The following is a 25,748-nucleotide window of genomic DNA, read 5'->3' as shown; positions in this document are numbered from 1 at the left end:
ACAGAGAATGAGAGATTTTAAACAGTGGTCTGGCCATTTGCCTTAGGTACTGCCCATTATTTCAGTCTCCCCTGAGCCTAAATTCTGGGGCAGAATTTTATGGTCTTGTGGGAATTACAGGAATGTTTAAAATGAAAAACGGGACCTTGGGGGTAAGGAGTATGTTAAGTCCATGGGGACAAATGGAATTGCTGGCAAGGGGAAACTAAGGCTTCCTTTCAATACCAGGATTCTAGGATGCCCTAATGCCTCACTGATAGCCCTCCACGTCCTCTGATGCTATATCCATGGATTCAAACAACTAACACCAAATCACCAGATGCCCCTCTAGTTAGGAAAGAATCTGCATGCGGGTCGGGGAAACTATTTCTTTAAAAATTCATGTATAAATGACCCCCAGGCATTCAAACACAAATTTTCAAAGGTTAAATATTCTAATCCCATCAGCGGCCAAGACTCAGAGACTATAAAATCCAGATCCCGGACGAGAACAGTGCAGTCTCTGCCCCCGCGCCTGGGTGTTCCTTCCCGGAGTCCCTTGGAGGGGAGCGGGTTGAGCTTTCCTCCCCGCCCCGACCAGGGCTACGGCAGCCGAAGACCTCCAGGACCAGCCACCACCATGCTGAGACCACTCTCCGCACACATGAAGGTACTGGCAGAGGGACAAAGCCACGCGGGTTCCGGGGCCGAGACCTCCAAGCCTACTCGAATTGGAGTCGAGCATCTTCCACCCAGATCCTCCAAATTCCAGTAGGCGGGGGTCACACCCACCACCTGGCCCCCTGGCGCCGTGTAATCCCATCAGCGGCCAAGACTCAGAGACTATAAAATCCAGATCCCGGACATCTTATTACCTCATTCCTACTTTGGACAAACTTGCAGGCTATCCGAATGTAGCCTGCCCACAGGGCAGAGTCTGGCAAACTCCCCGTGGCGTACCAAATATGCCAGATACCAGTAACAATGATGGGTCTCATTCTCCTAAATAGCCTTGAATATAATCTCAGGGCTAGGATGAAAGAGACGTTACTGGGGCCTGCTCGAGGCAATCGACGATTAACAGGATGATGAAAAAAATGAAATGAAAAATATTCTAATAGTATGGGATCATCCTTTTACTACAAGTCTTTTAAATCCTAAAATAAGTTTTTGAGATAAGGGATAATCATTCTGTCTTAAAAATTGAGTATCTGCATTATATTCCCCCTACAGTATTGCATTCCTTCTCTATTTTCTCTAAAAATGTCATCCTAAACCAAATCTCATTATTAATAAGAAACTCATGAGTAGAAATATTCAGGGGTTATGTGATTATTTTGTCTTTTGCTGTTTATTCCTTTGAATTTAAGTTTCAGGAGAAGGGCCTGGAATGACTCTCTCCCAGAAAAGAAAATATTTTTGCAAGACTTTTCATAGATTAATAATTCTAGATGATTTAATTTTTTTATTTTATGGTACATTAGAAAATTTAAGTGTATTATACATGCATCTAATAGATAATGCTTGGATTATATTATAGTTTGATCCCTTTACATTTGAGGATTGTAAAAAAAAGCAAAGTGGAAACCTTTACATGGAAAAGGAAAGTTCAATGGAGATAAATCTATATAATCTAATAAATATAAATAAATATCAATTGATGCATTACATTAGATAAATACACCAAGATAGAAGAAACTATGGTGCTATGATGTGTAGGAATGATAGGAAAGACTTCAATTTTGAAGGAAAGCTAGACATTAGAAGGAGTTTATGTGTCTGGAATGTGTGTGTGTGTGTGTGTGTGTGTGTGTGTGTGTGTGCGTGCGTGCATGTAGGCCTGCAGGGATGGGAAGTCAGAAGCACAGTTGGGAATACATTTAACACTTTGGGTCCATATTGAGTTATGGCAAAACACAGAGCTCATCTCATGAAAATGCAGATGGCACACTGGACTTTGAAAAATAATGTTGGCAAAAAGTTGAGTTCCAAAGAGAGGTTAAGCCATATATCCAAACCACAGATTCAACGCTTAAAGCATAAGATCTAAGCTGGAGTTTTGTAATGTACCTGTCAAATTGACAGGTGAGGGTAGGGCAAGATTGAGAGTAGGGAGGGAATTTGGAAACACTCATGGAGGGAAGATGACACTTTTCTGTAACTCCTTTCAAAGTATCCTTTTCTCATGTAAGAAAAATATCTGTCTCATTCATCCTAAATCTTGCGATTGGCTCAGTTTGTGAAATTTCTAAAGCACTGAAAAAGGGGAAACTTGAAATGTTGAGGTAACTGGGCTCAAACAACACCCTCTGATCGATGAGATAATGTCTGATTCCTTGCTTTGAATGGGGTTAAAGTAAATGTAATCACATTGTCAGATCATAGGTAAAATTAAGTTTTGATGATAGAACTTTGTTTTTTGACATAACTCAGGTCAGATATTAATATATTTTATGTCAGAATACCTTTATACCCATGCTTATCTACATGACATCAATAAGGATCTACTAAAATTAAGAATTAGAATAGACTTGATGATGAATCTGCTTCTTAATAAGTAATATTTATCTACCCATGCATGAAATGAGTTCTCTGAAAAGGCCTCATCTATTTTAGTAAGGGACACATTTCCAATAATATATTTACTTTTATGTCTAAGAATCATTTATCATAATTTATTAAATATTTTGATCTGTGTGTTGGTATTTCTGGTAATTATGATTTTATCTGGTACATTTTTGTAGAAGAATTTTATGATCGCCAAAAATAAATTTCATTAATACATTAGATATATTTTTTCAGAGAAGTATAATAAAAGATTTCTGAAAATTTGAAAGAAAAGTTCTATGGAAGAAGGATAATAAAGGCAAAGAAAGAAAAGGAAACTATAATTATGTGCATATATATAAATTTTTCAAATTTAATTTATTTTTATTTTAGACACCATATTACAATGCTATTAATGGTAGGATTTCACGCATAACACATACCAGCACCACACCCTCTATCAGAGTACCCACCTTCATCCATCACTGTCGAAAAGTTCTCCACTCCCCCTGCTCAGTTCTGTTGACCAGTTCTCAGTTTCTGTTGTCTTTGGCCATTTATTATTCCCTTATTCTGCTTCTTTATATCACACAGATGAGAGCCCTTTCTGCATCTATCCTCTACTTCTGACTAACCTTACTCAACGTCATACTCTCCACATTCATCCAAGTAATGGTCAATTGCATGATTTTATTTTTTTTTAATTTTATAAAGTAATTCAGAGTATTCTCAAATGGGCTGGAGTGATAGCACAGCGGTAGGGCGTTTGCCTTACAAGCGGCCAACATGGCCGACCCGAGTTCGATTCCTCCGCCCCTCTTGGAGAGCGCGGCAAGCTACCAAGAGTATCTCGCCTGCACGGCAGAGCCTGGCAAGCTACCTGTGACGTATTCGATATGCCAGACACAGTAACAAGTCTCACAATGGAGACGTTACTGGGCCCGCTCGAGCAAATCAATGAACAACGGGAGGACTGTGACTGTGACTGTGAAAGTAATTCACAATATATGATTGCATTTAATATTCAAATACCAATCCTACCACCATTACACCTTCCTAACACCATATTTAGGATGTTTCCATCCCAAACCCCAATCCCTGCCCCAAAGCAGCAGCGAAATTATATATTTTGTATTGTTTGTTATGAAAATCTGCTGAGAATGCTAGAAAAAATGTATCCTTAGAGGAAAGAGTGTGAGGATTATTGTATTTCACTAACATATTGTTGAGCCTTGGCAAACTCCCCATGGCGTACCCTATATGCCAAATACCAGTAACAATGATGGGTCTCATTCTCCTAAAGAGCCTTGAATATAATCTCAGGGCTAGGATGAAGGAGACGTTACTGGGGCCTGCTCGAGGCAATCGATGAATAATAGGATGGTCGTGATTCGTGATATATATATATATATATATATATATATATATATATATCTCACTAGATCACTGATATCACTGATATCACTGTCATCCCATCCCATTGTTCATGGATTTGCTCAAGCGGGCACCAGTAATGTCTCCATTCATCCTAGCTCTGAGATTTTAGCAGCCTCTCTTCACTCGTCCTTTCCAACGGTGCCGCACTGGAGGCTCTTTCAGGGTCAGGGAAATGAGTCCCATTATTGTTACTGTTTTTGGCATTTCAGATAAGCCATGGGGAGCTTGTCAGGCTCTGCTGTGTAGGCAGGATACTCGGTAGCTTGCTGGGTTCTCCAAGAGGAAGAAAAGATCGATTGCCTCCTATTTTCAACACTATCAAATGTGTTGCAGTAATCCTAGAGTCACTGTCACTGTCCTCCTGTTGTTCATCGATTTGCTCAAGCGGGCCCAGTAACGTCTCCATCATGAGACTTGTTGTTACTGTGTTTGGCATATCGAATACGTCACAGGTAGCTTCCTAGGCTTTGCTCTGAGGGCGAGATACTCTCGGTAGCTTGCCAAGCTCTCCGAGAGGGGCAGAGGAATCGAACCCAGCTTAAAGGTAGGATTTCATCTTTTCTTACAGCTGAGTAGTATTCCACTGTGTATATGACCCACACTTTCTTGAACCCTTGGGTTGTTTCCAGATTTTTGCTATTGGGAATAGGGCTGGAAGAAACAGGAATGCAAATGTCTTTTCAAATTAGTTTTAGAGCTCATGCGGTAGATATCAGACGTGGAATTGCTGAGTCATCTGGAAGCCCAATTTCTGTGTTTTGTTTTGTTTTGCTGAGAAGTGTATATACTGAGAAACTATACAATTTCTTATTTAGGACAATATACATATATTTCTCAAATAGATGCAAGAAATTGTTTTCAGTGTCACTGTTTAGAATATTGCTTCAAATTGTGTGTTTGTCCTATGTAAACTGAAAACAAAAATTCACAATTATAATAAAACTTAAGCAAGAAAATACAGTATTTTCAAAATTCTTTCTAGGGAGAGCTTGCTTAAAGATAATTTACACTGTGGAATACAGTCCCCGATCACTAGCATGGTGAGACAGTAACATTGTCTTTTCAGCTTGTAACTTTTTACTGTTATTCTTCACCTACACTGAGTATTTTCTAAATTTATGTTTTCCACACTTTCTTATTCCTGAAAAATGTTCTCTCTCTTCCCATTCTCTCCACCACTGCATGCAGGTCAAATGTTCTTCCCTTTCCTCTTTACACTAAAAATTTTACTCATCTTTCGAAACCTTCTCATTCCTGACTCTGTTCTTGATTTCTGGTATCTTGTGGCACTTTTACTTTTTTTTTCCTGTGGATTTCAAAAATACCTTGTTTTCTGTTATAACCCTTTCTTTAAATCTCTCCTGCTAGATTTTAAACTCTTTGAAGTGACAGGTCTCTCTTCATTGGGTCCCTGTTGTTCTCTTCTATGTGATTGCTCACAAGATTTTGTACTTCAAATAAAATTAGTATACAATGATATTATATTAGTTTCAGGTGCATAACATAATGATTTAACATTTATGGATACTGGAAAATTTTCATTACAATATGTTTACCATCATTTCTTATCAAAGTTGCAATATAATCTGTATGCTGCATATTATAGTCTCACGACTACCTCATTTGGGTTTCATTTTAGGCCACACCTGATGATGCTCAGGCTATTCCTGGCTCTCTGCTTAGAAATTACTCCTGAGGGTGTTCAAAAGACCATATGAGGTGACAGGGATTGAACTGGGGTTAATTACAAGGTAGGAGTCTTCTCATGAGTATCTTGTAACTAAAATTTTGTCCCCTTGATCCCTTCTGAGATTTCACCCTCCCCATATATATCCTCAATTACTGTAACCTCCAACTGTTTTGTGTATCCGTGAGGCTCATTTTAATTACTTTTTTATAAAGTAAAGTAAGTAAAGGCCCTCCCGTTGATCGTCGATTTGCTCAAGTGGGCCCAGTAACGTCTCCATTGGAGACTTTGTTGTTACTGTGTTTGGCATATCGAATACTCTCGGTAGCTTGCCGGGCTCTCCGAGAGGGGCGGAGGAATCGAACTCGGGTCGGCCATGTTGGCTGCATGCACAGCAAACGCCCTACCGCTGTGCTATCGCTCCAGCCCTAGCTACTACAAATAATGATGCAATAAAATAAAGCAGCAGGTATCTTCTTTAATGAGTGCAAAGTCCTGAGCACAGCCAGTTGTGGCCCCAAAACTAGACAGATGAACAAACAAAACACAAGAATGCTGGCTTAATTGTAGAGTCCGCACACTTGATTGTGGTGCTTGTTGGTGTTTGCACACTTTCAGCTGTAGTTCTTGCACACATGCTTGCTGGGAGCTCATACTTTAGTTACAGTGCTTGGCCTCATTCTGGTTCCAGTGTTCTCCTGAGGTTGCACATTTTAGTTGTAATGCTCACCAGGGGTCACATACCTGGCATCAGGGCTCACAAATTCTCAGGTGCATGGCTTGTGAGATATTGCACACCTTAGTTGCAGAACTCCTACTCCCTAGCTGTCATGAACCACACATCACACCCTCTGTTTGCAGTACCAGGGAGGAAAGTCAGAAAGCAGAGCTGAGGCTATACTTGGCACATGTTGACAGTTCTGGGGATCAAACTCACAGCTTCAGGTACTTAAGGCAGATACTTTTGTCACTGAGACATCCCTGATCCGCCCCCGAATTACTGTTTAAATTTATCAAATATTGGGCCAGCTTGATACGTAGCAACTAGCAGAAACAAATCTGTATTACTGTGATTGAGTATGATCACACAAGATAAGGGACCAAAATATGGAAGATGCTAATAAAAATTCTCTGATCATGAGGGAAAAAAGGTTGCATCTTGGGACAGGTTTCTACAACTGAGATCAGCCATCTGAGCATTTGGCTAAATCTCTCACACAAGAGGTTTGGGAATAAAACGGGAAAGTGCTTTAAGTAACATAACATATCCCTGATAGGGGCACTCCCACATATAACTTCTCTTTGACACTTTTATGAAGAACCAAATAAATATATTTGGGTCTTTTGTCAGCACTTCATAGCCAAAATACTTCCTCTTTCATTTTTTGAAATTGAGGAACTGGGAAGGTTGGAAAGAAGTTAATTTCTAGCTATGTAGGTAGTCTTAGCCATTGTCTATTTTCATAAACTTTAGAATCTACTTTTACCGACCTTAGGTAAAATTATTCACTGCACTGAAAAATTAGAAGGAAATATAGTTATTTTGAAATCAAAGCCACCTTATGCCTCCAGGATTCCCTGAAACAATATTATATAGGCAGCTATTTGAGTAGGGGGCTGGAGCGATAGCACAGCAGGTAGGGCGTTTGCCTTGCACACAGCCAACATGGCCGATGCGAGTTCGATTCCTCCACCCCTCTCAGAGAGCCCGGCAAGCTATGAGAGTATCTCGCCCGCACGGCAGAGCCTGGCAAGCTATCATGATGTATTCGATATGCCAAACACAGTAACAACAAAGTCTCCAGTGGAGACATTACTGGGCCCGCTCGAGCAAATCGATGAACAATGGGAGGACAGTGACAGTGACAGATTTGAGTAGAGGATCCCCATGCACAAATAGGAGATCCCTCTCAATGCGTTAATTTGGACTTTTTCTTTTTAGGGGGGTGGGGAACGAAGGTTGGGTCACACTTATCAAAGTTCAAGGTTATTACTTACTCTGAACTCGGGAATTACTTCTGGCAGTGTTTAGGGGACCTTATGAAATGCCAAAGATTTTACTCGGGTCAGTCACCTGCAAGGCAAGTGTCCTACCATTGTACTAAGGCTCTAACTCAACATAGACATTTTCTAACATAATTGAGGTTCGAAATAATTTCTTTGAACTATTTCAGTTCTCTTTACCTATTAATATTGGTTCTTGTTCAATAAAAGGTAAAGGTAAAGACCCTCCCGTTGATCGTCGATTTGCTCGAGCGGGCCCAGTAACGTCTCCATTGGAGACTTTTGTTGTTACTGTGTTGGCATATCGAATACTCTCGGTAGCTTGCCGGCTCTCGGAGAGGGGCGGAGGAATCGAACTCGGGTCGGCCATGTTGGCCGCGTGTAAGGCGAACGCCCTACCCGCTGTGCTATCGCTCCAGCCCTTGTTCAATAATTTTTTCATAAATCATTCAAAATATATTGTAATCTATTTTTTCAAAGACATTAGGATATTTATAATAAAAAAATTAAAAAAACTTTATTCTTCAGCCTTGATGTTCAAATTCAGTATTTGAAATTCCTGCATTCAATTCCAAACAAATACCATGGGCTCTTAGAGTTCTAGCTTGTGTCTACTGGTATCTTGTTTTCTTGATTTTCTATTAAAATAAGTTCTTCTTATTCTGTGAATTCAAATTTCATGCCAGGTAGCTTAACCACATTCTTTCCATCTATTACTCACTTGCCACTAACAAAGATTCTATAATCTGGAAAAAAATTGATTTGCACCAGGTAATACTCCAGCTGTGTCTTCTGTTTTATTGACGTGTGTGAATATTTACCAAGGTCCTACCTATTTGCAAAGACATTTAGAAACAGCTAGTGATGGGGAAGTTCTCAATTAATGCAGGCAGATGGTAATCATTTTGCACAAAGAGAAAGTAATATTTCATGTAGAAAGATCTGAAAAGGAATAAATATACCTTGATAAAACTGGAGACTATAATAACTTGGACTAGGGTAGGTTTTCAAAAACAAAACACAAATAAAAATAAGGTGCTGAATGATATAATGTGACACATATAATCTTTTGTGATATTTGCATATACTGATGAGCATTATCCTATTTTGGATGAGATTTAAATAAGCAACAATTAGCAACATGGACAAGTGGACAAGCAGACACAAAAGTTAATCAGGCAGTGATATCCCTAAGAACAAAATCTGTCATCAAATTCTTTTTATTAATTTAATTTTTTTAAACTTGCTACAATAACTACTATCAGTTACAATATGATGGTATCAAGGTACAAATGTACTGTGTCTCACCACCACTGGTGTCTAATACTCTCCATCAATGTACTTATGTTACTTCTAGAGATGGACTACTAGTAACTTAAATTATTATTTACAAAAAGCAACCACTATGTATGTATCCTTTTTTCTTTCCAACACCATCTACCTCCTTAGAGGACTGATATGACTCTTTTCACTTCTGCCGATGATGACACTAGAGTCTCAGAGTTTATTAAATAGCTTACCCAAAGTGATGGGCTGGAGCGATAGCACAGCAGGTAGGGCGTTTGCCTTGCACGCGGCCCACAGGGCCGACCCTAGTTCGATTCCTCCACCCCTCTTGGAGAGCCCTGAAAGCTACCGAGAGTATCTCACTCTCATGGCAAAGCCTGGCAAGCTAACCGTGATGTATTCGATATGCCAAACACAGTAACAACAATGTTACTGGGTCCACTTGAGCAAATCGATGAACAGGAGGACGGTGACAGTGACCCCAAGTGACATTTTATAATGATAGATCTGAGATTCAAACTCAGAGCTGTATGATCTTATTAAACTCAAACACTGAGCTATAGAACAAAAACACGCCACAGAGATGCCACCGGACCCTCTGCCAGGCTGTTTCACCCGGGGCAACCCAGAGTGGCATGGGTAAGTTTCACCATCCACCCCAAAAGAGCCTTGGCAGCTGAAAACCTTCAGAACTCAATTGCAGTCATGTTCATGGCGGGTCTCCACAGGCTCAGAAGAGCCTCATCCATGAGTAAAAACCCAAGTATGTGGGACTTGTGAGGAAAGTCTCCAGGTTTGCACAGAGTCGGAAATGGATAATCTCCCCACACACACACACACACACACCAGCATCTCCCTGTGTTTCTGGTATCCTGGCAGTCACGCCCAGGAATTGCCTCTGACATCATATAAGCTCACTAATGGCCATGATCCAGTGACTCACAAATAAACCTTGAAAGAGGAAGAGAGTAACACGCCACAGAGACGCCTCTGGACCCCAAAGTCACCATCTAGTCAAAAATTTGATTCTAGCTGTATCAACCCATTTAAAATCTTAGAATTCCTTGAGCATGGCCACAAACATCTTATATTTTATACAAAGGCTTAATGGCTCCAGGGTGATACAACAAACTTCACACACTTTCCTCTAAGAAAAATTTTTTGGATCATCTTTAGCAGATTATTCAGAACAAGCAATACAAATAAATTGTTTAGGTTCTGCTTTGGGGGCAGGCTTTGGGGATTGGGATGGAATAATTTGAAACATGGTAGAATGGTATGGGATTGGTGTTGGAATATTGAATGTAATCAATTATTGTGAACAACTTTATAAAAATAAAATTAAATTAAATGTAAAAAATAAGTAAGTAGTTGAATAGAATTTGAAGATTCTCAAGTTTTCATTAGGAGGAATACAAAATTCTAAAGGAGCAGTAACAATGATGAGTGACTGTCAATAGTCTTTAGATGGATACTACTTAATTGTTAATTGAAGACATTCCTAAGTTTACTGCAGTGAAATGTACCAATCAATATGTGAAAGATGAGGAACTCTAAGAAAATTACTTTTTTAAAAAAAACTGTTTTTGCTAAGAAAATAATGGCTTTACTTATTCCATCTCAATTATGGCGTTCAAGAATAATGGCACTTGGACAGGAGTAATTTGCTTATGATGGGATTAACCACCATTTTTATCAAATTTCTTTACTGTCAAACACTAAACCAACACAAGAGTTTAATTATTTAGTTTATTCACACTGAGTCATCTCCTCCCTGAGTTTTTATTTTAAATATGTTTATATCTACAGCCCGGCAAGCTACCAAGAGTATTTGATATGCCAGACACAGTAACAACAAAGTCTCCAATGGAGATGTTGCTGGGCCTGCTCGAGCAAATCGACGATCAACGGGAGGGCCTTATTTTTTCTTTTCTTTCTTTCTTATACTACAGAAGCATCAAAATAACACTACTATGAATAAAATGCTTTGGATTGCCCATATTTAACAGTTGTTTTGTGACATTTTGTCTATGGCTCTTCCTTTGTTCAGTATTTTCCCTCGCTCAATCATTTGAAAGCAAGATTCAGACATCATGACCTCTCCTCCTTAGTCCTTCTATACAAATATGGAGCACAGGACATTCTCCTACATAGGGACAGTACTGCTATCAATCTAACTATTCTCAAAAGAATCTTTATCTGTTTCCCTCTTCCCAATTATTTGATTGTTTCCTTATAATTAGCTTCAGATTAAAAATTTTTTTCAAGGATATAATGTAGGTACTGTTATAGAAAACATGAAAAAGAGAGTTTGGCTGTTGTGATGAGACAGCAAGTATAAATGAACACGTTGGTCAGGTCACCCACAGAATCCCACCTACTATCAAAGTAGCTAGTATCCTATTGGACTCTTGATCTAAGCTGTGTCCAACCAGGTTACTTCCCTAAAGTATTTTATGAAGATTTGAGGAAAGAATATTCTTTCAAACATTCTGCTAAGCTATTTGTCTAAATTTGGAGAATGCTAAAATCTAGATAGAAAGAAGAAAAAAGAGAATTAGTAAATTCTGATGGTGCCCAACCTCTGGATTCAGTTCTTTTAAGATTAGGTTTATATCTTCTCTACAAAAAAAAAAAAAATTATCAAGCATTTATTTTTCCACCTGGCAGTTTTACTAGTGCTTCGCCTGTATTAAATTGTGTAACTCCCAACATTTCTGAAATAGTTTTTATTTCTGTACCCATTTTATAGAAGCCAAGGAGGAAGAGCTTAATTCACTTGCCAAATATCACACAACTGAAATAAGGAGGAACCAAAATTAGAGCACCACCATAAAGAATACCACCTCAGTCACAGTGGTGGATGCCACGCACTGTGCTAATACTTCACTCTCTCTTTTTTTTTAATTATTATCTATTTATTTATAGTGAGGGCTACTTTTTGACTCTTAACACTTAATGGCTTGAATTTCTGTTGCTTGCAATCCTTGACTTTGATTAATATCTATGGACCTCCCAATTCTCTAGGAACTGAAGAATCCATACAAATCTGAATCGATGACACGTGAACAGATGACAACATTTCCTTGCTCTGTTTTTGTCATTCAAACACATACCTATGTTACCATTAGAAGTATACTCTTGAGTAAGCATTTTGCAACAATTCTTAGGGACCTACAGAATGTGACTGTAATGGGAACTTTAACCGTAAAAGACATTTGGCAATGACAGGGTTGGAACTTTGATAATTTATGCTTATTCCAACCAATGAAAACATTCAGGACATCGATTTAGAGGAAAGAGTCTGCCACCCAGTGACTTTTTCACTGTGTTATTCCTCTTGGAGTAAATTGTTTTAAGAGGCTTTCTTCTTAATGTGTTGGACAACTGTGTAGTCAGTTTTTAAATACAAAACAGAAGTTAGTATAAAGGAAGTAGTCTTCTTGATGACAACGACAGATGACAGTATTGTGAAATTTTAATATGTAGCATGATTGGTTGTAAATTGCTTCCATGTTTACGGAGGTAATTTGCAAATAAGAGATGAGTCAGATCTTCCATTGGTGTCCTAGTACATTAGAGTAAGAAAATCCGAAGTTCACCAAGATGTCGTTTAACTTTGATCTACATTGTTTTCTACTTTTAAATATCAAATCAAAATTAGTTTCATTCTTAATATTCCAGGTATATTTTACAGCACATAAACTTTTAAAGATAAAATAAACTGTTATCCGTCAGTATAGGTTATAACTATTTTTATTCTGTTAGTTGTCCCTGTGTACTATGAGTTTCTGTGTTTTAGTCACTGTCCTGAGTATCTTTAATGCATGAATTTGAAGTCAATTGAAGAAGAAGACAAAAGAACAGCAGTAAGTATGGACTAAAGGAAATCTTGTTATTGTAAACTAGCTTTCTTAAATCTTTGTGAAGGAGCTATTGTCACTTCTGTTTTAGAGAAAAGTTGAGCTATCAAGTTACATTATTTAGTCTGTTAGTAAATGATGCTTGTGAGATTCAAACTTAGGTATATCTGCAAAAACCAAGTTGCGTCCATTATCACTGGCTGACATTCGAAAAGAATTTATGATGTTGAGAGAAAAGAAAAAGGAAATAATATTAAGTATATAGACCAGTAGTTGAAGTAAACTTTTATCTAAAATTTTTACTCAGTATAATAAACATGCAATGTTGTATGTTTAAACAAACTGTACTTAAGTTTTATAGAATAATAAATCAAAAATTATTAAAATACATATTATATATCTTTCAGGGGTAACAGTCTGATTTACAATTATGTCAATTCAGTGTAATATCCTTTCTTTATTTGTAAGGGGAATCAACATTAATGCTGATGCTGACATTATGTAAAGGTGAACTATATTCACAAGTATAATTTAGGTATTAGTGTAATTCTAACAATGTATTTCTACAGAACATTTAAACCTAGAATATTTTGTAATATAATTGTCAAGTTTTTTTCATTTCCAGAGGAGTCATAGATGAATGAACTATCATAATACCAGGTTATATTTTCTATGTGCAGTAACTTATGTGCAGTAACTTTTCTCCTGATTATAGGCTGAGATAGCTTTATCAGACTTTATTTTAGGGTTTATTTTGCTCTTTAGAAATACATAAAATTAATTTTAATACCCATATTATATATATATTTTCATTTCTCTTAGTTGCTTTTCCCTTGATAGAAATTACTTGCCCTTCTTCTTTAGTTCCATGGGAAATATACATTTATTAACCTCCCACATTCTTCATATTTGCTGGAGCGGGCCCAGTAACATCTCCATTGGAGACTTTGTTGTTACTGTGTCTGGCATATCGAATACTCTCGGTAGCTTGCCGGGCTCTCCGAGAGGGGTGGAGGAATCGAACTCGGGTCGGCCATGTTGGCCGCGTGTAAGGCGAACGCCCTACCCGCTGTGCTATTCTCGGAGAGCCCGGCAAGCTACCGAGAGTATTCGATATGCCAGACACAGTAACAACATAGTCTCCAATGGAGACGTTACTGGGCCCGCTCGAACAAATCGACGATCAATGGGAGGGCCTTTACCTTTACCTTTTATTCTTCATATTACATATATATGCAAGCATGGACTCGATCTTAAACTATTCTTGCAAGAGCTGCTGTCAAGAAAGACATATTTTAAATTGTCATCATAAGATCTGGTAGATAACAGCAGGTTTGGAACTAGGCTAAAACATGCTTTAACCATTGTTAAAAGTTGATGTTCCTATCATTACATTCCTGTTCCTAATTCCCGTAACCAGTCAGCAATGTTAAATGAAAATATGAACTTTCTTTGAGTTGGCAAAATCACAATTCAAGAAGACATATTTTCCCTAGTTATTTTTAAAGTATACTGTTTATAGTGCTTGATATGGTTAGATGAAGAAAAAAATTCACTCAAACTTTTTTTTTAAAACTAAAAGCCTTGAAGTGTTTAGTTACATAACCCAAGGAAATATTTTCTTCTGTCTGCATGGGGACAGGTTATTCTGATGGGATCCAGAGCTACATGAAACATAAACCTCAAAACACTGTGCAAGATCATATTTTTAAGTATATTTACAAATTCTATGAATTCCCTACACATACACATACACACACACACACTTACAGATGTGTATATGCATGTCATAGTCACTTTCTGAATCAAAATTAGACTCTCCTGGTCCATTTGCCATTGATACCGTTGCTATGCTGTTTTGGATTCATGTGTTTTTATGTCTCTGCAGTTGACTTGTCTTAGGCTCCAGTTTGGGGTTCTTGGTGAAGCTTGATTAGCTGGAGAGAACCAACCTACTCTATGGCTCTCTACCCATAGCATACCCTCATGTCCTCTTAAGCTGCTTCATTGGCACTAAGGAAAGGGAAAATTCTCAAAATAATTCTTCATCACAATTGCCTTTATTGAAATGTATCTTCTAAAAGGCGACAAATGGGCATCTCATAAACCTATTGTTTTCTTGCTACAAATAAGTGTGTTTCTAGTTTCATTTGGGTTGAACACCCAATCTCTCCTCTCCCCACCCTAATCTCTTTTCCCTGCAAAAAAGTTGTCATTCTTTGAGTGTATATAAATATTTTCTGTCCCTTAGTTACTAGAACTAGGAAAACTGTTGCAATATCAGTGAGCGGAAGAAGTTAGAATTTGCTATTGCCTAACAGTCATTAGAAAAACACCTATATTTTTTCTCTGGTACTTGGAGTGGAAATAACTGGGTTTCAAGGAGCAAAATGTGACATATGGAACTTGACAATGATAATAATACTGATTCTTAAAAAATTATAAATCAATGTAGTCACAATTCCCCCCTGAAACTTGCTGAAATTTGCCTATATATTCACAGCATTAATGATGCCCAATGTAATAATTGGTATATTTATACAGATAAATCTACTGAATTCGAGAAGACCTTAAAGCTTGTTATAACTCCAAAGGTCCACATGATTAAGACTTTTAGTGTCACACTCAATTGGGCTCAGGCTTTTTCCTGGCTCTGTGCTCATTGATCAGTTTTGGCTGGGCTCAGGGAATCATGTGATGCTAGGAATTGAAACCAGTTTGGCTGCATGCAAAGCAAGAGACTTCCCCTATTATACTATCTCTCTGGGCCTAAAACATCCTGAAATTATCTTTTAGTATAATGTTGACTACATAAGAAAGAAGAGAATTACATAGTTATTGATAGCAAGTTCTCTAGCTTTGCAAAGTGATGTTTTAAAAGCTAAGAAATGTGGAAGAAAAGCAATACTGTCATCAACCTAATAGTGTTTTCTGTACGGTCTTTGTATCAGGACGGTAAGACTGGAGTAGCTTTTCAGTTGGATGGCATCTTTGGGCTGTGGATGTGACTGCGCAGGCTTCCGGAAGTACAGGGAGGTGGGGGAAGGTAGCCCATCCCTGCCCTGAGAAAGCCTGGAGATTTCAGTCACAAAACCCACATATCAAAATTTTCAGCAGATTTTATCTTGGGGAGGTCCGTCCTGAGATGGTGGAGTCAGGCTGGGAGTATGGGAGTGATTTTGGATTGTGGAAAGTATGGCAGCAAGTGGCTGCTGGGGGCGCTGCCTGGGCAGGAATGTCTTTTTACATAAGATAATTCTAGAGATACTACAAATTTTTATTTACAGAGATGTTCTTTTGCCTCTTTTGGGGGGAGGAGGACTTCTTCTAAACAGTGCTCAGGTGATTTTGAGTGGCCCCCTCCACCCCATCACCACCTACCTCCCCAGCAAGTCTCTGCCAACCAGGCAGTCCAGTCAGGAGTCTGAGAATGTGACATGCAATGCTCCCAATGCTGGCTGATTAAACCTTGTCCACTCCAGCAGTGGCACCTCCAGGGCCAGACTTAGTGGTGCTCCAGGGCTCCAGGGCTGCATTTAGCAATGGGAAACCACGTGGTGCTGAAAATATAACTCAGATCCTGTTCGATCCAGGCCATAATAGGAGGCAAAAGAGAACTAATCCCATGGATCATGGACATATGTCATGGATAAACTGCTTTTGTTGCTATATATACAAAAATATTCACAGCAGAGTCTGGCAAGCTCCCTGTGGTGTATTCGATATGCCAAAAACAGTAACAAGTCTCACAATGGAGACGTTACTGGTACCTGTTTGAGCCAATCTATGAACAACGGGAGAGTGCTACAGTGCTGTATATATATATATTTTTTTATTATATATATTATATTTTTTAACTATGAGTGTGTATGTATGTATATATGTGTGTTATGTGTGTGTATATATATACATATAGAGAGAGACATATATAGATATATATATCTTGCTTTGGAGGTCACATCCAGTGATGCTCAGGGGTTACTCCTGGCTCTGTAGTCAGAAATCATTCCTAGTAGTGCTTGGGGGACCATCTGGGATTTTGGGGATTAAACCTGGGTTGGCCATGTACAAAGCAAATGCACTCCCTGCTGTACTCCAGCACTCTATGTAGTATATTACTGATGAATTCTTAAAAAGCTTGTGACCAATCCTGAGCAAGCAAATTAATGTTTCAAGGGAGTTTTGCAGACAGACAACTGAAATTCTTGATGGAATATTTCAATTTAAATTCTACTGGATTTGGGTACTCCCACCAAAAAAATCTTAAGGTTTGGAAAGAATTATTAACAAAAATTTCAGTTAAAGCTGAAGTGGTTATGACAACTGTGTCTTATATCTACACAGCAAGTGTCTAGACTGAGTTATAATTGGTCTTATTTTAATGCCTTTATTGTTTAATTGCATGTAGGAATGATTTACTCTTCCATAGAACTAAGATTAATGGAAACTGGCGTATTTATTGGCATTGCTATCAGAGAAATGACCAAAAATCTCAAAATAGAATTAAGAAGACAGATTTTAGGCACTGAGGAATGTCAAACTAATAGAGCTTCATGAAAACTGTGTTTTGAAAGTATCACTACTTCAATGATTTTTGTAATGCACCTATTAATATTGCTTTTAATACATGAGCAGACCATACTATGGCATAGAATTTTCCTGCCTCTTATGAGTTATGCAGACTTAATATTTTAAAAATTAAGACCAGCATTTTAAACTGTGACTTTAAATGCATCACTGTCACTGTCCTCCTGTTGCTCATCGATTTGCTCGAGCGGGCCCAGTAACATTGTGAGACTTGTTCCTGTGTTTGGCGTAACCATATGTCACGGGGAGCTTGCCAGGCTTTGCCATGGGGGCAAGATACTCTTGGTAGCTTGCCGGGCTCTCCGAGAGGGTTGGAGGAATCGAACTCGGGTTGGCCATGTTGGCTGCGTGCAAGGCAATTGCCCTACCCACTGTGCTATTGCCCCAGCCCTTTAAATGCATAAACTTTATTATATTCTCTGTATGATAATACTTTGTGGTAGACATTTGAAAATCATATCTTGAGTATACAGTATTATTGAAGAACTTAAATGCGTTTGTGTAGCTTACAAATCGATGTAATAACTGATCATATCAAGTGTCATATCATTTACATGTTTTTATATCTTGATGGATAAACTGATATCTTCTTTGTATGCTCTATGTCAGATCAGATTTTAAGGGGTAGGACTAGAGGAAGACTGTCATTCTACATGCTGTATTGTTTGGCATCTATAAATTCATTATTATAATATAAATAAACATTATGAATGGTATTACATTTTCCAGAAGATGAAGTTCAATAATGCGGAGAAACATATTCAAATGGGTAAATATAGTCCATTTACTATAGCAAAACGAAAGTTCAACATTTCCATGAGCAAGAATTTAACTATTATCCAAAAATCTTTAGTCTTGCTTTGCCTATTTCTTCCACTGTGAAATATGAGACATGTATAGAAAAATATTTATAAAACAAATATTTGTCATGTAAATAGTTATGTGGTGACATGGGTGGAGTCTAGAAGCTAGTCAGCTCACTGAGTCGATGATGCATTTTATCCCGCTCTGATCATAATTCTATCTTCTTGATCTGGAAGTAATCATTCTTTTGTTATAAAACTACAAAGAAAGAACTATTAATGGCTCCATATGAATCTTTAAAATTACATTTTGCTTTAGCTCTTTTTATTAAATCTATGCGAATGAAATTATTAATTTTTTTCTGTCTAGCTTCTGTATCCCTAAATTACAATGGTGAGAGAGGTCTACATGGCATATTTGCCATGCTGCACTTGGTCCATTGATTCTCACTGTTGGACAGAATTTCATTATACGGAAAAACCACAATTTGCATCTGGCCTGCTATTGGGATAAAATTGGTGCATTTCTAGCCCTGAATATTCTTGTACTTGTTTTCTAGTATACAAAGGGCTGGGGTTTCCATATGTGAATCACTGAGCAAAAGGAATATGTCTTCAACATTTTGAGGTAGTGTCAAATATTTTTCCAAGAGTCTGTGTAATATCTCATTACCACATTCTTCCTAATACTGAATATAATTAAATTAAATTTTCTTCAGGTAGTCTGATGGTATAGTTATAGAAATGTACATGTCTCTGAATCCTAAGGTTATTACACATTGTTTTTATGTTTATTTGCCATTAGGAATATTTTGTTTTACCATTATGCCCACTTTTTTACTACACTGTCTGTCACTGTCGCACTGTCCTGCCATTGTTCATCGATTTGTTCGAGCAGGCCCAGTAACATTGTGAGACTTGTTGTTAATGTGTTTGGCATATCGAATACGTCACAGGTAGCCTGCTAGGCTTTGCCATTCGGGCGAGATACTCTCTGTAGCTTGCCAGGTTCTCCGAGAGGGGTGAAGGAACGGAAACTGGGTCAGTCGGGTCGGCTGCATGCAAGGCAAACACCCTACCCACAGTGCTATCGCTCCAGCCTACACTGTCTATTAAATATATATAGTTATAGATACCATAAATATATATAGTTATAGGTACCATTTTTTTACTCAGGATAATCTTTTTTTGTTGTTTATACATTGCCAGTACCTTTCTCTGTGACTTGCAGTTTCATTTTCTTTGTCATTCTTTGGTTAGTAAATATTTTTTGTTTATTTTGGGCCACACCCAGCTGTGCTCTGGCTTACTTCTGGCTCTGTGCTCCAGGATCACTCACAGCAATGCTCAGGGTACCATATGCAATGCTGGGGATCACACCCAGGTTGGCACGTGCCACGCACAGGCCCTACCCACTGTACTTTCTCCTCCTCCTCCCTGCTGTATTATCCCAGGACCCTATTTTATAAACAAATGTTTCAATTGAGATAATATGATATATATTTCTTGCAGAAATCTTATGCAAACTTGTATAAAATTGAAGGTACTTTATATTTTTGATATATACTAATATTCATGTTTAATTTCTAATAGAAATTAAATTTTATTTTGCTGTCTGGAAACTGTACTAACTTCTCAAAATTTACCTTTAATTACTACTGTATTCATAATAGGCAATTATTCCATTTTCAGATATGGAAAGTTTATTTTTAAAATTTTAAACCTTTGCCTTTTTTTCTTGACTTATTTCACTGACTAGAATCTCAAATATCATGTAGATCAAAATGTAATAAAGAAACTTTATTTGTCTTGCTACTCTTTCAAAGAAAATTGTAGTACCATTAACCTTGATAAGTACCAAAATTTTGGTTTTTGTTCTGTATACCACCTATATGTCGTAAGTTGAAAATCTAGTTTATTGTACCAGACTAGACTACCTTATGTTTTTCTAAGCAAATTTTTCATAGAACACAATCATGCTCAGGCAGGTAAATATTGTTTATAGCTACTTTTTCACCACAGTGAAAACATTCAGTAGTGGGACACAGCTCACATGGCCTTAAGCTCTGGAAAATATTATCTGGAGCTTTTAGAAGAAAAAGTTTGGGTATCCGCATGGCAGAGCCTGGCAAGCTCCCCATGGCGTATTCAGTATGCCCACAACAGTAACAAAAAGTCTCACAATGGAGACGTTCCTGGTGCCCGCTAGAGCAAATCGATGAACAATGGGAGGACAGTACTACAGTGCAGTGCTACCATCGGGAGAGTACAGGAGTTAAGACACTTGCTTTGCACATGGCTGAGCCTGGTTTAAACCCTGACTGCCGTGATCCCTGAGCACAGAGTCAGGATTAAGACGTGAGCACCACCAGCTGTATACCAAACCTTCTCCTTTCCCCAAAATAGAATAAAAATTGTATAGCATTCTACCAGATTTAAATTTTCTATTTTTCCTTTAATTTTTTGTAAGACTTTTTTTTTACCATGAATAAATGTGGTGATTTTTTTTAATACTAAGTGGGTTTTTTTTTTCATTTTCTGCCTTGAGATGATAAAATGTAGTAAATCAAATAATCTTCTTCATGTTAACTAAATGTATTCTTGGAATAAATTTTTTTATCAGAAGGCACTCATATATTTCTGGATTTAATTTGCCACTATATTGCAAATACTTTCGCATCTTTGTTTAGAAGAACGTTCTTCGCAATTTTCCCATCTCCTACTATTTCTTTAGATTTTAGTATGAAAGTCGTGCTAGCCTCTTAAACAAGCATGAGTTATATTTGTATGGTTGGTCAAAGAGACCATTTGCTCCTGGAGTTTATTTGTGGGAAGACTTTTCATTATTGATTGTGTTTCTTCTGTGGCTGTCAGCTTATTCAGATTTCCTCTTTCTCCTTGAGTCATAGTTATATTTTTCTGGGAATTTATCCATTTGTCCTAAATTTATATTTATTGTAATAAGCTCTTCATAATATCCTCTTAATCTCTTTAATGTCTGCAAGATGTTCCTTTTGTCATTTCTAATAGGGGTGTTTTCTTTCTCCTTGTTTCCTAGTAGTTTATCTGTTTTACTTGTCTTTTTAAAAAATCAGTTTTTGTGCCTTGACCATCTCTAATATGTTTATACTTTCTAATTCATGAATTTGTCTATAAATATTCTAACTCAGAAGAAAGTGGGTTAATTTAATGGCCTTTTATTTATTAAAAAATGAATGTTAACTGATAGTATAGGGCTTGGCTTGCATGCAACTGACCCGAGTTTGATCCCAGCACCACAAATGGTCCCCTGAGCCTCACCAGTAGTGATTCCTGAGCACAGAGCCAGGAGTAATCCACTGCCAGGTGTTACTCCAAAACCAAAGAAGAAAAAGATTAATTGATTTTTTTCTAGTTTTACTACTTCAATATACACCTTAAAGACTAATTTCTTTTTCAAAGAGACATTAATTTTACACATTATATTATTAAATTTTTTTTCTATTTTACTCTTTATGTATATGTTTTTAATCCATGAAGATATTTTATACTTATATGTTCTGATAACACTAGATGTTCTTTTATTAGATTTTTTTTTTTTGCTTTTTGAGTCACACCTGGTGATGCACAGGGGTTACTCCTGGCTCTGCACTCAGGAATTACACCTAACAGTGTTCATGGGACCATATGGGATTCTGAGAATCGAACCTGGGCCAGCCGCGTGCAAGGCAAACACCTTACCTGATGTGCTATAGCTCCAGTCCCTATTAGAAATATTTTTAAGACTTAATGACTTAATATCACTGTATCACTGTATCACTGTCATCCTGTTGTTCATCAATTTGCTCAAGTGGGTGCCAGTAACGTCTCTATTCATCCCAGCCCTGAGATTTTACCAGCCTCTCCTTACTCGTTCTTCCCAACTGTGCCATATTGAAGGCTCTTTCAGGGTCAGGGGAAAGAGACCCTTTATTGTTACTGTTTTTGGCATATCGAATATGCCACGGGGAGCTTGCCAGGCTCTGCCGTGAATGACAATATATCTGTCACTGTCACTGTCCTCCCATTGTTCATCAATTTGCTCGAGCGGGCACCAGGAACGTCTCCATTGTGACACTTGTTACTGTGTTTGGCATATCGAATACGTCACGGGAGCTTGCCAGGCTTTGCTGTGTGAGCGAGATACTCTTGGTAGCTTGATGGGCTCTCTGAGAGGGGCGGAGGAATCGAACCTGGGTTGGCCCGGTTGGCCGCGTGCAAGGCAAACACCCTACCCGCTGTGCTATCGCTCCAACCCTCAATATATGGTTATTAATATTTCATGTGGATTTTTTTTTAGTTTGGGGCCACACCCAGTGGTGCTTAGTGCTTACTCCTGGCTCTGTGCTCAGTGATCGCTCCCAGTGGTGTTCAGGGGATCATATGGGATGCCAGGTATCAAAGCCAGGTTAGTTACATGCAAGACAAACACTCTAAATCGCTGTATTCTCGCTCTGACAGCCCCCCCATGTGAATTTTCAATCAATGTTGGCCTATCTGTAGTTATGACGTATATATATGCTTTATGCTCATACTTAGTTCATATTTATGTTCATACCTGTAACAAATCATCCTGTACAGCTTATAAGTCTTTGTGTCTATTATAAATAAGGTAGGGAAAAAAACAAAAGTTTAGCAAAATCTAACTTGTCCCCTCCGGTAGAGTATCTCTAAGGCAAAGAGATCGAATTCCCAGGAAAATTAGGTGTCTATTAACTTTCTAATCCTGATTTTGAGAATTAGATTCAGAATAAATGAATATGAGTTGTTAACAGACTAAATAAAGGGACATTAAAAAGTTAGAATGTATATCTATGTCTATGTTAGTCTTTTCAAATGTTCTCTCTGCTACCTTCCTACCTAGGGACTCATAACTACCTCTCTGTGCAGTGATTGATAATGTAATGTTAGGTGGAGGCACCGTTGTGCTTTTTAGTGCTTTGAAGAACGGATTAGAAAACTGAAGAGCAGGCTGGCATTTTTGTACCATTATATTCTAAATTGTCACCATATTTTCTCTGCTCATTCGCTGGCTGACAGACAAATAGTTGGCTTTCAAGAGCACGTGTAAAAATTCACTTTGTTTTTCTGACAAACTGGAATGGCTTTTTTTCCCTTTTCATGAGAACTTAATCTCCCCTTGATGGATGTGAATATATCTGTCTCCTGGTTTTCTGCATTTATAGTTAGGAATGCCATACTTGAATCCTAAATCATATATTGCAAGGGTGAAAGGTCCCCTAATGAAAAGATACTTTGTATTAGATTTTCAGGGGCATGGTTGGAAGAAAGAAGGTTTATTTTATTCCTTTTTATGACTGAGTTTTCATCACTTTTGACTAGAAGATTAGTAGTTCCCAGAAAAATAATGATTCTTACATATTTTATACCTTAAAATTCTACCCACCAGTTTTTTTTTAAAAAAATAAATCTTTAATAATCATCAATTTTAGAAATTCTACAGCTTGAAATACTTGAGACTGTATGACTCTAAGTTATAAACTGGCATTAAAATAAAGTTTTCTTTTAAAACTGTAAGCAACCCAAATACTGCACTTATTCTTCCTTTAAACTGACCATAAAACTCAGATTTTCTTTTTTCATCTGACCCAAGAATTTTCTAGAGCTATGAAGACTGCTGGTTCTCAGAGAAGAAATAGATGCTTACTGAATCCCAATAATCTCCTTTCCTAGTGATGCTATTAATAAATATCCCTCCCTTTCCTGTAAACGGTCTTTGTGGTTTTCCCATTCACTTACCAGAACTTTGCAATTTTATATCTATACGCTAGACCTTTCTCTTGAGATGTAAGTTCACTTTTCCAAATTTCTGCTCAATGGTGTCCTTTAGGATATTCCCCACGTACCTCAAACATCTTAACCTAAGTCCATCCACTTCCCCAAACCTGTTGACTACTTTGCCACTACTTTTATATCTCATTTCACGCCCTACTTAAACAGCCAGGACACAGTTGGAAACGCGGGGTTTTCCCCCCCTTACTTCTATTCACAAAATGTTGCCTTTTTCCTCTGATATTTCTTTGAGGGAGAGGGTGGGGAGCTCCCAGGCATTGCTCAGGGAGTCCAGGACCCACTTCCGGTGATACTCCACCTGCCTATTCAGGCCCTGCAGTGTTCAAGAAGCCATGAGGTCTCACACACGTTCAGTGCCCACGCGCTCCAGATCTTTGCATATTTACCACACCGTCCCAGAATATTACTCTCCTTTTTAAAATTGTCTTTTATTTTAGGGGCCATGGTTTACAATGTTGATAATGGTGAGGCTTCATACATAAAACATTGCAGCAGCACATCCTCCACCATTGTCCCAGTGTCCCTGCCCCCATTTGCCCTGAAGTCACTCCCCCTGAACTAGTCTTACTAAGACCAGGTCTCCGTATTTGTTGCCACTGGTCATATGTTGTTCTCTTTCTATGTTTCTCTGTATCTCTCAGATGAGAGAGATTATTGTGTCTCTGTCCCTCTCCTGCTGACTAACTTCATTCAGCATGATAACCTCCACACTAATCCACACACTAGCAAATTGCATGATTGTATATTTTCTTATACTCTGTAGTATGCCATTGTGTCTGTGTATCATACTTTTCTTTTTACAGTCATCTTCTTGCACATAAGTTGTTCCAAATTTTTGGTTGCTTTGGATAGTGTTGCAATAAACATAGGATGCAAAAGTCTTTCCTCGGTAGAGTTTTTAGGCCCTTGGGGTAGTGGAATCACTGGATCATATGGAAGTTCAATTCCTAATTTTTTGAATGGGTCCAGATTGTTTTCCAAGAAGGTTGAACCAGTCAACATTTCCAACAGCAGTGGATGACATAAATGAGGAGAATGTATACTCAACTTTTAGAGGACGAGGGACCTTATATATGTCTGTGAAGCCCTTGTCTTCCATTTCTTCTTTAAAACTGTTGTTTCTTTGTTGTATTTTTGCCTAGATTATCTATGAGTGTTCAAATTTCTTACTACTGATACTGTTGACGTCTTCAAGTCTTAGCAGTTATTCTAAATACTTTGATGTATTATTATTATTATTATTGGGCTGGAGCGATAGCACAGTGAATAGGGTGTTTGTGTTGCACACAGCCAACCCAGGTTCGATTCCTCCGCCCCTCTCAGAGAGCCCAGCAAGGTATCGAGAGTATCCTACCAGCATGGCAAATCTGGCAAGCTACCCTTGACTTATTCAATATGCCAAAAACAGTAACACCAAGTCTTACAATGGAGACATTACTGGCGCCTGCTCAAGCAAATCGATGAACAGGAGGACAATGCTATTATTATTATTGGGACCATATGTTTGTTTTCCTTGATATAATGACAAGAAATGGCCATTAAGAAATGGCCATTCCTGTGCCCTGTGGTCTTTTTAATTTGAAGTCTATGTTGTCTGGTATAACTATGACCACCTAGGCCTTTTTTTAAAAATTGTTTGCTTTTAAGATTGTTTTCCAGACTTTGACTTTGAGCCTGTGTTTACCTTGACTGTTCAGATATGTCTCTTGGAGGCAGTAGAAT

The sequence above is a fragment of the Sorex fumeus genome, unplaced genomic scaffold, assembly GCF_029834395.1.
Source record: "Sorex fumeus unplaced genomic scaffold, SorFum_2.1 ptg000100l, whole genome shotgun sequence".
NCBI lineage: Eukaryota > Metazoa > Chordata > Mammalia > Eulipotyphla > Soricidae > Sorex > Sorex fumeus.
Note: the sequence above shows the minus strand (reverse complement) of the source record.